At 49.0% G+C, this 10988-nt stretch overlaps 1 long non-coding RNA gene across 2 annotated transcripts; it reads right to left on the minus strand.

The window, feature by feature from the left end:
* Window positions 1-389: 389 nt before the first annotated feature.
* LOC104004880 (uncharacterized) lies at window positions 390-10698 on the minus strand. Of its 2 annotated transcripts, none has more exons than XR_001715194.2 (3): window positions 10612-10698; window positions 2191-2276; window positions 390-628 (listed from the first exon to the last, which is right to left on the minus strand). It is a non-coding gene; the product is annotated as an uncharacterized LOC104004880 (long non-coding RNA). The 2 variants fall into 2 exon arrangements; XR_001715193.4 differs by having other exon boundaries at window positions 10491-10686.
* Between the last annotated feature and the right edge of the window lie 290 nt (window positions 10699-10988).

Consider the following 10988-nt stretch of genomic DNA (forward strand, 5'->3'; position numbering starts at 1 on the left):
CGGCGGTGGTGGTGGTGGTGGTGGTGTCACCCGAGGCTGCCTTGGTCCAGCCAGCACGCAGCCTTCTCTATTCATTCTCTCTCGTGTGGACCCGTGGGGGAATTCTATGAGTCTTGCCACTTCAGGGCTCCACTCAGAAGGCAAGGTGAAGTCTTCTTTGGAGCCAGATTCCCAAATGGATCTGGAGTCTCCATTACACACAACCCCCTAGGGGTTTGACCCAGAATCCTCCTCTCAGGGTCATGTGACAATATCTACCCAACCCTCTTGCTTCTTCTCTCCTCCCTCTTGACTCTTTTCCCACCCGCCTCCTGCCATTGACTCCAGCCTATAGAATCTTTAAACAATCACTGGCGTATTGAAAGAATGGCTCTGGGTAATTAGGCATATTTCTGTTTCCAAATCTACTGTTTATGCATAAGCTTTATTCTCCAAGGCTTGCAAGAATAGGATTTTAAAGTTGAAAGGCCTAGATTTTTGCAACCTAAAGCTTTTTCTTTAAAAAATATTTTTTTTTCTTATGTCTGACATGAGAAAATTAGGAGCTCAAAAATTGAGAGTCGCCATCTTGGTTGTCTGCCTTCTCTGGTGGCATCCCTTTCCTGGGGTAGTAAGCCTCAGCTGCCACCTGAAAAAGAAGGATCTCAAATTACAGGAACTACCCAATATGAAAACCATAGCAATAGTTAATGCAGAAATGGAATCATCACGAAGATAACGCAGCTTAAATTTCAGGCCTCCCTTGGAAGAGCTGCTTCCCCAACCTTGGGAGGACTCAAGAAATAGATTAACATGGTTTTTTTGTTGTTGTTGTTGTTTTGGGTTTTTTTTTTGTTTTTTTTTTTTGAGACAGAGTCTCACTCTGTTGCCCAGGCTGGAGTGGAGCGGCACAATCTCGGCTCACTGCAAGCTCCGCCTCCCGGGTTCATGCCATTCTCCTGCCTCAGCCTCCTGAGTAGCTGGGACTACAGGCACCCACCACCACGCCCGGCTAATTTTTTGTATTTTTAGTAGAGACAGGGTTTCACCGTGTTAGCTAGGATGGTCTCGATCTCCTGACCTCGTGATCCGCCCGCCTGGACCTCCCAAAGTACTGGGATTACAGGCGTGAGCCACCGCGCCCGGCGCAGCATGTTTTTATAAAATATGCAAAAATCAAGATATAATATTTTAACAATTCCTGAAGCCCACATCTCCCACTCAGACTTCGTTTCCACCACACATCTGCTTGTGTTGGGTGGTGATGCGGCTCTTTGGGGCTTTAGCCGAAGGGAAGTCGAACTGGGTCTACACAGTAACATCCTCAGCCTGGACTAGGGCAGTGCACACCCTCTACTTTCAGAAGCTCCTCTCTTGTCCTTCTCTAGCTGCATTTCTACCCTAAGGGCAAGGAGTCTACAGGGCCAAAGGGAGCTTCACCCTCTTCCAGGCTACTCCTGAGGTGCGGCAGCCATGGGAATCTGCCTCTCAGAGCTTCCTTGAAGAAGAGCATGAGGGACTGGGTGCAGTGGCTCACGCCTGTAATCCCAGCACTCTGGGAGGCCGCGGTGGGCAGATCATAAGGTCAAGAGATCGAGACCAGCCTGGCCAACATGGTGAAACCCCATCACTACTAAAAATACAAAAATTACCTGGGCCTGGTGGTGCACACCTGCAGTCCCAGCTACTTGGGAGGCTGAGGCAGGAGAATCACTTGAAGCCGGGAGGCAGAGGTTGCAGTGAGTCGAGATTGCGCCACTGCACCCCAGCCTGGCAACAGAGAGAAACTCTGTCTCAAAACAAAACAAAACAAAACAAAAAACCACAGGAAAAAAAAAAAGAAGAGCATGCTGTCAGCAGCAAGGGCTGCAGTTAGCTGAGACCTCCAGCTAGAACAGCATCAGGATCTGCCACACTGTCTGAGTCAAGGCCACACTTCCACCAGGCAGCCTTCAGCTAAAGAGGGACCACAGCAGGAATCCTAGTGGCTGGCCAGCTCTGCCAGTGGGAGAGCCTTCTCATGGGCAGTCTTTCACTATAGCTCCCTATTGGGCTGGACCAGGTTTCATCAGATGGCATCTCACTCTGAGCCTCTACCTGCTTACTCTGCTCCTTCTCTAGTTCCTTTCACAGGTTCAGATTGGCATTGGGATATGCAGTCTTTTTCTGCCCAATCCTGCTTCATCCTCCTATCACGTTAACAAGGCTTACCTCTTACTCAGTCTCCAGCACTCCTAACTGACTCCATTTCTTCTACCCAGAGGACCTGACCTGACACCATCGATGCTGGAAGTGGCCTGAGAAAGCAATAAAGAGAGGGCGTGGCACCTTGATCAGCTAGCATGAGGGCTCCATCCCAGGTGGTCTGGGAGGCACAGAGGGTGCCTAGGATGACACAGCAATCCAGTTGCTATGCTTTCAGTGATGCTGACTTGGGAAATTGCTCTGATGGTGGGAACACCCAGGTGGTGGATGCCCCTGATGACTTTGGTTCCCAAGACCCCTCTGAGCCCCCAGTGCTGGCAGGGATTGCCACTTCTCTCAAGAGTCAGCCCTTTCCCCACCCTGTAGAGGTCTCTCCCCTACACGATAGCAGGGTCCCCCTCAGGATCTGCCCCCATCTCCTTTCCTGGCTGCAAAGCCAATAAGTAGGATTAAATGGCAGCATAACCCAGCTGGGGACATGTTAGGCTTGATAAGGGAGGAAAGCAAGAGCCCCCAAAGGTGCTGCAAGAGTGGACTGCCATAGACCAGTGGGCGCTAAGGAGGGTCCAGGCAGGGAGGGTGTTGATCAGGGTGGGGCTTAAGACCGGGTTTATTAGTTCATTCTCATACTTCTATAAAGAACTACCTGAGACTGGGTAATTTATAAAGAAAAGAGGTTTAATTGGCTCACGGTTCTGCAAGCTGAACAGGAAGCATAGCAGCTTCTTCTCAGCTTCTGGGGAGGCTCCAGAAAACTTACAATCTTGTGGTGGAGGAAGGGGACACGGGCACGTCTTACATGCCAGAGCAGGAGAAAGAGAGAGAGGGGGAGGAGGTGCTACACACTTTTAGACAACCAGATCTTGTGAGAACTCTATCATGAGAGCCGCACTGGGGAGACGGTGCTAACGCATTCATGAGAACCTGCCCCCACGATCCAATCGCCTCCCACCAGGCTCCTCCGCCAACATTGAGGATTACAGTTTGACATGAGATGTGGATGGAGACACAGATCCATACAGATCCAAACTGTATCATTCCACCCCGGCCGCTCCCAAATCTCATGTCCTTCTCACATTGCAAAATCCAATCATGCCTTCTCAACTGTTCCTTCCCCAAAGTCTTAACTCATTCCAGCATTAGCTCAAAAGTCCACAGTCCAAGTCTCATCTGAGACAAGGCTAGTTAGTCCCTTCCACCTATGAACCTGTAAAATCAAAAACAATTAGTTACTTCCAACGTACCGTGGGGGTACAGGCATTGGGTAAATACTTCCGTTCCAAAAGGGAGAAATCGGCCGAAAGAAAGAGGCTGCAGGCTCCACTCAAGTCTGAAACCCAGCAGGGTGCCATTACGTCTTAAAGCTCCAAAATAATCTCCTTGATTCCACGTCTCACATCCAGGGCACAGTGATGCAAGGGGTGGGCTCCCAAAGCCTTGGGCAGCTCTGCCTCTGGGGCTCTGCAGGGCTCAACCCCTGCGGCTGCTTATAGGCTGGCGTGGTGCCCTGAAGCAGGAGAGGCACATGGTAAGTGCTTAATCGCCGGGAGCCAGAAGGTCACACCCATTGTAACAACTGGCAAGGCTGGAGTGGCAGCCAACAGGGCTTGACTTCCAGAGTGAAGGAGATGTTGACAGAATACAGCAATGCTAGTGAGGGGCGGCCCATACGTGGACTGCTGTGTGTGTGTGTGTGTGTGTGTGTTGTGTGTGTGTGTGTGTGTATTTACGTGTGTATATATAAACTGGACTGGAGTTAGCTTTTTGAAAAATATGACTTTTTAGTTTACTCAATGTCGTTTTATTTATTTGTTTTTTTTGAGACGGGCTCTCACTACATTGCCCAGGTTGGTTTCAATCTCCTGGGCTCAAACGAGTCTCCCAACTCAGCCTCCTGAGTAGCTGGGATTACAGGCATGAGACACAGCCCCTGACTGGAGTCGGTTTCCAGAACTGAGAACTATTGACTGAAGAGGTGGCTGGGTACCCAGGAGAAAGAATCCTGTGACATGACAGTTTTTAAAGTAGAGATTTCAGATAAACAGCAGGACCTATGACCATTTACTAGAGTGACTTTTTGCTGGGGAAAGAGGGTTGCTCAGCTATTTGAAGGACTATCTGAAGATCTGAATTGACATTGACATCCAGAGATCCGAAGACTCCTCCTAGCCCATCTCTTAGAGTAGGGCCATGCAAAAAGCCAGGGAAGAAAGCGAGTGCTGGCTGAAGTCCAGCTGAGAGTGGGTCCACTGGCTCCGTGGATCCATCCTAAGGTCATTTTCTCAGTCCCTGAACGTATAATTGGCATTGGAAAAACTCCCACATTGGGTTTTTGGCCTGTAGAGTAAAAGCTGTCATAATGGGGAAAGCCAAGTGAAAACTCTTGATACTACTCCCACCCTGAACCTCAGCCAAGAGAGGAAAATACAAACAATATCGCATCCTGGGGGCTGCTAGAGATTAATGCCACCCTTATGGAACTCAAGGAGGCATGGCTGGAGGTCTCCCCCGTATTTCCATTTAGTTGACCGGACTGGCCCCTGCAGGAACCAGAGGGAACCCGGAGAACTGTGGACCACCACAAACCCAAATAGTAATAGCCCCAGTTACCACGACCAATGTAGTATCTTTGCCAGAGCAGATTACTACGGCCATTGATTTAATGAGTGCATTCTTTTTTATCCTGATCAGAAAAGAGAATCAGAAATATTCTGCATTCACATGGAACGGACAACACACATTTACAGTTTTGCCCCAGGGCTCTTTGACTCACTCACTTGCTTTCTGTCTTAACATAGTCTAGAGAGATCTGGATTGTTTGGGCATCCCACAGAGCATCATATTGATCCATGAAATTGATGACATCTTTCTAATTTGGCAGGATGAGAAAGAAGTAGCTGGCCTGTAGAGGACTTGGTAAAGTACATGTGCTCTTGAGGGTGGGGAAGAAACTCTATGAAGATTCAGAGACTGGCATATCAATAAAGTTTTTAGGGATGAAGTGATCAGGGGCATGCCAGGGCATCCTCTCCAAAGTAAAAGACAAATTGCTGCATTTTATAACCCCTATTGCAAAGAAGGAGGCACGATGCCTGATACGCCCCTTGGGTTCTAGAGGCAATACACTCCACACTTACGAAGGCTATTCCAGACCATCTGGTAAGTGACATGGAAGGCTGCCAGCTCTGAGTGGCCAAGAGCAGAGTGGGGCCTGCAGCAGGTTCAGGCTGTGGTGCAGGCAGCCCTGCCGCTTGGGCCATTTGATCCAGCAGTCCCTGCGGTGCTGGAGGTGTCAATGGTGGAGGAGGATGCAGTGCAGAGCTAATGACAAGCCGCCATGGGAGCATCACAACACAGGCTCCCGGGGGCCCGGAGCAAGGCCATGCCATCTGCAGCAGAGAATACATGCTTTTCCAAAAGCAGCTCTCGGTGTGTTATTGAGCCCTGATGGGAATGGGAGAGTTGCCCAGGGGATCTAAGTGAATGCATCTAGAAATACCCAGCATGATCTGGGCTCTCACAGAGTGATGGAAAAGGTTCACCTGGGATGAAGCCTGAGCTGGGGGTGAGGGAGCACAAGGAAGTTGTATGAGCAGGTGTCCCAGACCCCGTGTCATCTGCCACAGCTGCACCATCACCCCTCCCTCAGCACACCCCCATGGCCATCCCGTCGGTGGGAGTGGGCGGGGGTGCCTTCTATACCCGGCTGAGAGTGGAGAAAGGGCCTGAATTTAATTTGCAGATGGTTTGGCTGGGTGCTGTGTGCGGAAACAAGCAGAAACTGGAGAGCAGCTGCCTTACAGCGACACTCAGGGACAGAGTGCTAAAGACAGTGGCCAGGGGAAACCCTTCTGATCAGGGGGATTCCAGCATTGTCCCTGGTCATGCACTTTGTGTGGAAGGAATCTTTGCCAAAGGTGAAAAAAATCTGAACTCATGGCAGTGGCAAGAGTTCACCTTATCACCTGACCTGGCAGACTGGTCAGGGGCCAGCCTAGAAGAATGAATGATCAGAGACCAGGAGGTCTGGGGGAGAGGCAGTTCATGGATATATGGAAATTGACATAAAGAATGGTGATCTTTGCATTATATATCAACTACCTGAAAGCGTTAGTCACGAAAGGGGCACGAAATAGCCAAGTAGGCAAAATAGCTCAGCCACGGGATGTCAGCTAGCATATGCCGTGAGCTATGAACTGGCAGAAGCAGAGATGACATATGGGCCCAGCAGCATGAACTCCCACTTACTAAAGCCAATCTGGCTATTGTGCACCATGGCAGTCAGGGAGGAGTGTGGCTCAGATCTCCCTTCCAGAAGGAACTTGCTGGTCAGTGGCAAGGAGAGTAGTTAAGCTGGCAGCATCCAGCTGAAGCCCCTTCACAATTCACTACAGCCCCTCCTGGGCGGCCCGGCCAGCAGTGAGCATGCTGGGAGCTTTCTATGCCCAAAGCAGGACTCCTCTGATGGGCAGTCTGCACCAGAACTGCCCATCGGGTTGACCACATTGTAAATGATCTCCAGGACAGTGTGGGGCTCTCCCTGCCCATTTTTGCCCTCGACACATTTCAGATCAGCATTGTGATCTGAAGCCTTCCCCAACCAACCCTCCTCTGTCGCTTTTTATCTTTCAAAAATGTCTCTCCTCAGGAACCCTCTTGCATCCCCAATTCCATTCCTGGATCTGCTTATCAGAAGACCTGGATTGATACTCCAGGCCCAGAGACCCTTGCCAACATCAGTCATGCTACCAGGGCCCGTCAGGACCGCTGCCCACGTCCTCCCAAAGGCCGGCTCACACTGGTGTGCAACCCCAGGCCTGAGGGGCTGCCAAAATGGCTGTGTACACGGGAATGGTCGATCTTAGCCATGAGCCTGGGCTATCCACACACGTGCCACAGCCCTCAGGCTGCAAAGTGCTTCCTCCTGGAGAAGGAGAACCGGCAGCCAGCCAGGGGGCAGGGCCAGCTTTCCCCACACAACACATTCCCGATGGAACCCAGGATTCTGAGAATTCTAAATTTGAATCTGGCCTTTCAAATTGTCAGGGTAGAAGGATGGGACACAGTGTATTTAACGGTTTGTTAGCGTGATTGATGACTTTCAGGAATTTATTTTAAACATATGAAAAGGGGACCTCCTTTCAGTCTCGTCCTGGGCTATGCATTTGTTAGGAGTAGGCCTGGCCTGGAGATTCATTTATTTGGGTAAATGGGATATACTGAAGCATTTCAAAATCACTTTCATTAGCTTGTTGCTAGCCATCCTGGTGGAAGAGTGGTTTCTAGAAATCCTCCTGAGGCCTGTGGTGCCCACTCACCAGGCATCATGACAGAAAGTGCAGCGCTCAAAGTCACACTGAAACAAATGCATTCTGGCTGTAAAAGGATGGGTTTGTGGGGATGAAGCAAGGCAGGGCAAGGTTGAAGGAAATGCTTCTAATCATGAATATGTAATTGCAATTGCAAGCAGAGAATTTGTTTGTCATTGATACCTAGTTGAAGCCATCAATAATAAAAAACAAATTTTGACCAACTGTGCTAAGGAAAAGACTGAATTAACTTTATAATCTCTTTATAGAAACAGAAAATACTACCACAAAACCATTGCCATAGGAAGAAGCTATTAAAATGCATGCAGCCAAAAAATGTAGGAAAAAGGTATTAGAAGCATAGAAGACAATTAATAAAATGTAGTACATTATTTTTCTAGATTTTGTGATATTTGTAGTATTTGTTCAGTTTTTCTTTTTTCTTTTTTCTTGAGACAGGATCTCACTCTGTTACTCAGGCTGGAGCACAGTGGCGTGATCACAGCTCACTGCAGCCTCAACCTCTCAAGCTCAGGTGATCCTCGCACCTCAGCCTCCTGAGTAGCTGGGACTACAGGCGTGTGCTACCACACCTGGCTAATTTTTGCATTTTTTATAGAGGTGGAGTTTCACCACGTTGCCCAGGCTGGTCTGGAATTCCTGGACTCAAGTGATCTGCCCGTCTCCACCTCCTGAAGTGTTGGGATTATAGGCATGAGCCACTGTGCCTGGCCCAGTTTTTCTTTTTAATTGTAATTTGTTGTGATTTTTTTCTCCTAAGTAAATATCCCCTTTTATATTTAATGTGTTTGTAAATTTGTATTCTTCTTTCTTAAAAAGGACCCTCCACACTGAATAAGCTTCAGGCCCCACAACACCCAGATCCACTCCTGAATGAATATTATTATTACTAGTCAAAGTATTATTTTATCACATCCATGAGGGAGATAGAATTGCCTGTTTTACAGAAAAGTAAAGGCCAGGAGATGAAGTTGCTTACTCATTCTGACTCTGAATGCTTTTCCCGCTAGATTCTGGAATCTTCAGGCTTCTTGGCGCTCAGCCTGTTCGTTGATCCCCCTGCTTCTTCTACCACCCAGATCCCAGCAGAGAAAGCCAGAGGGAGACTAAATAGGAAGAAGAAGCCTCTCTGAATAAGCTGAGAAGGTTCCATAACGTCCCACTCTTCCGCAGCCCGTGGTCAGGGAGCTGGGGTGGGGGTGGGAGTGGCCGCACAGAAACCAAAAACCAACTGGCCCAAACAACCGGCTTTTGCAGGAAGGCAGAACAGGCAGTTAGGGGCTCCGGATCCCAGGCCAGGACCCTCGGACCTCGGTTAACGGCTAGTGTAGCTGAAGCCTGACGTCACCAACAGAGACGAGGAGGAGAGTAGGGAAGGATTACATATCTGAGGTTCTGATTTCCTGAAATAGTCCAGCCCTGCATGAAGGGTCTGCTGTGCAGAGTCGGAGTCTAATCCAAGTTCAGGATGGCCACTAAGGGCACCTGATTTATCACTTATCTTTAGCCATGGGCCATGAACATTCCTTTGCTAATCAAGGCTGTTAACAACCCCAAAAGCGTTGCCTCTTAGAGCAGAAAGAATCCCAAGATCACTGAATCCAGGGATTCTTAGGTCCACCCTGAAGAAACAGAGAATCAATGAGTGACACTTCCAAAAGCTCAATGCATGCAATTTAAACTATCATTTTGGCCAAGATATATATTTTTCTGTTGTTAAAATGTCTTCGGTGAAATGATGGAAATAATGATGGTGATATTTGCTAGTATTTATTGAGTGTTGCCATGTTCTGGGCATTGTGTTAAAAAGCCTTGCACACTGTTTCTCAATCACCATAAGAACCTTAAGAGAAAGACACAATTTTGGTTTCTTTTGAGACAGAGTCTCTGTCACCCAGGCTGGAGTGCAGTGGCGTGATCTTGGCTCATTGCAGCCTCCGCCTCCCGGGTTCAAGTGATTCTCCTGCCTCAGCCTCCTGTGTAGCTGGGATTACAGGAACCCACCAGCACACCCAGCTAATTTTTGTATTTTTTGGTAGAGACAGGGTTTCGCCAAGTTGGCCAGGCTGGTCTCGAACTCCTGACCTCGTGATCTGCCCACCTCAGCCTCCCAAAGTGCTGGGATTACAGGCATGAGCCACTGCGCCTGGCCTAATTATTAACCCACTTTTTCTTCTGAATAAACTAAGGCTAGGGGAGATCAAACTGGTACAAGTCACACAGCAGCATGTCACAGAGTTGGGACCTGAACTCGGCAGGTCTGATTTCCTTGTGCCCGCTCTTAACTGTCACATCACCCTGCCTCTGTAGATTAAATGCAGTTTTCAATTCTGACATCCTGATCTCCCCAAGTTAAAGTGTGGTGGCCGGGTGTTGCAGCTCATGCCTGTAATCCCAGCATTTTGGGAGGTTGAGGCAGGCAGATGGCTTGAGCTCAGGAGTTCGAGACCAGCCTGGGCAACAGTCTGTGAATCCCTGTCTCTACAAAAAATACAAAAATTAGTTGGGCATAGTGGCATGTGCCTATAGTCCCAGCTCCTCAGGAGGCTGAGGTGGGAGGATGGCTTGAACCTCAGAGGCGGAGGCTGCAGTGAGCCAAGAATGCGCCACTGCACTCCAGCCTGGGTGACAGAGCAAGACTCTGTCTCAAAAAAATAGAAATTTAAAAAGTGTGGCAACCCTGGGTTGGAACCTTGTGTTTTCTTAAAGAACTTATCCTGGCCTAGAAGTCTGGAGGCCTGAATGCCATTGGTGTAACTTGTCAGGTTCATCTGACACTTGCCTGGGGAGATGTACTTGAGTTACCCAATGTCATCCAGCAAGTTGGAAGCAAAATTAGACAGGGAAAAGACCTGGCTGAGTAGAATTTCAGCATCTGTGAGATATGAAAATTTGGGAATTTCCTTTGGTTTGGACAATGGCTGACTACAGGAAAGGCAACCTCTAGAAATAAATTCAGAAAACAATTCTTCCAACCTATGTTTCCCCAGGGACATCCCGGCTTCGACAATGTACTTCTGTGCAGCTCCAGGAATGCCTCTGCATTCCTCAGCAGAGTGGGAATTTCCAGTCCTGGTTCCTGGAGGCGCATTCTCACCTCTCCCTGCTGTACTGCCTCCCACTCAGGAACTTCTTTCCCGTTGGCTGTCTCCATGGTGAAGCTGAGGGAAAGAGAGAGTTTAGATGGTTGCCATGGCAACAACAAAGAAGCTGTGGTTTCCTTGGTGATACCGGGAAGGTAGAGGCGGCAGGGCTCCAGGGATCTGTTCCCCACACCAGTTCCCCTGCCTAGCTCACATCCTGGGCTGCCTGGATTAGGACCATGCATGACAATAATAGCAAAACCTTCCAGATGATACACACTCTCGGGGCCAGTGAGACAGTGCTCTGCTCGGACTGTGGGTCCAGGCACACTCGGTCTGGGGCATGTTATTTCACCCTTCAGGCTCTGTTGCCTCATCTGTAAAATGGGGC

Source organism: Pan troglodytes, chromosome 12, assembly GCF_028858775.2.
Source record: "Pan troglodytes isolate AG18354 chromosome 12, NHGRI_mPanTro3-v2.0_pri, whole genome shotgun sequence".
NCBI classification, from domain to species: Eukaryota; Metazoa; Chordata; class Mammalia; order Primates; family Hominidae; genus Pan; species Pan troglodytes.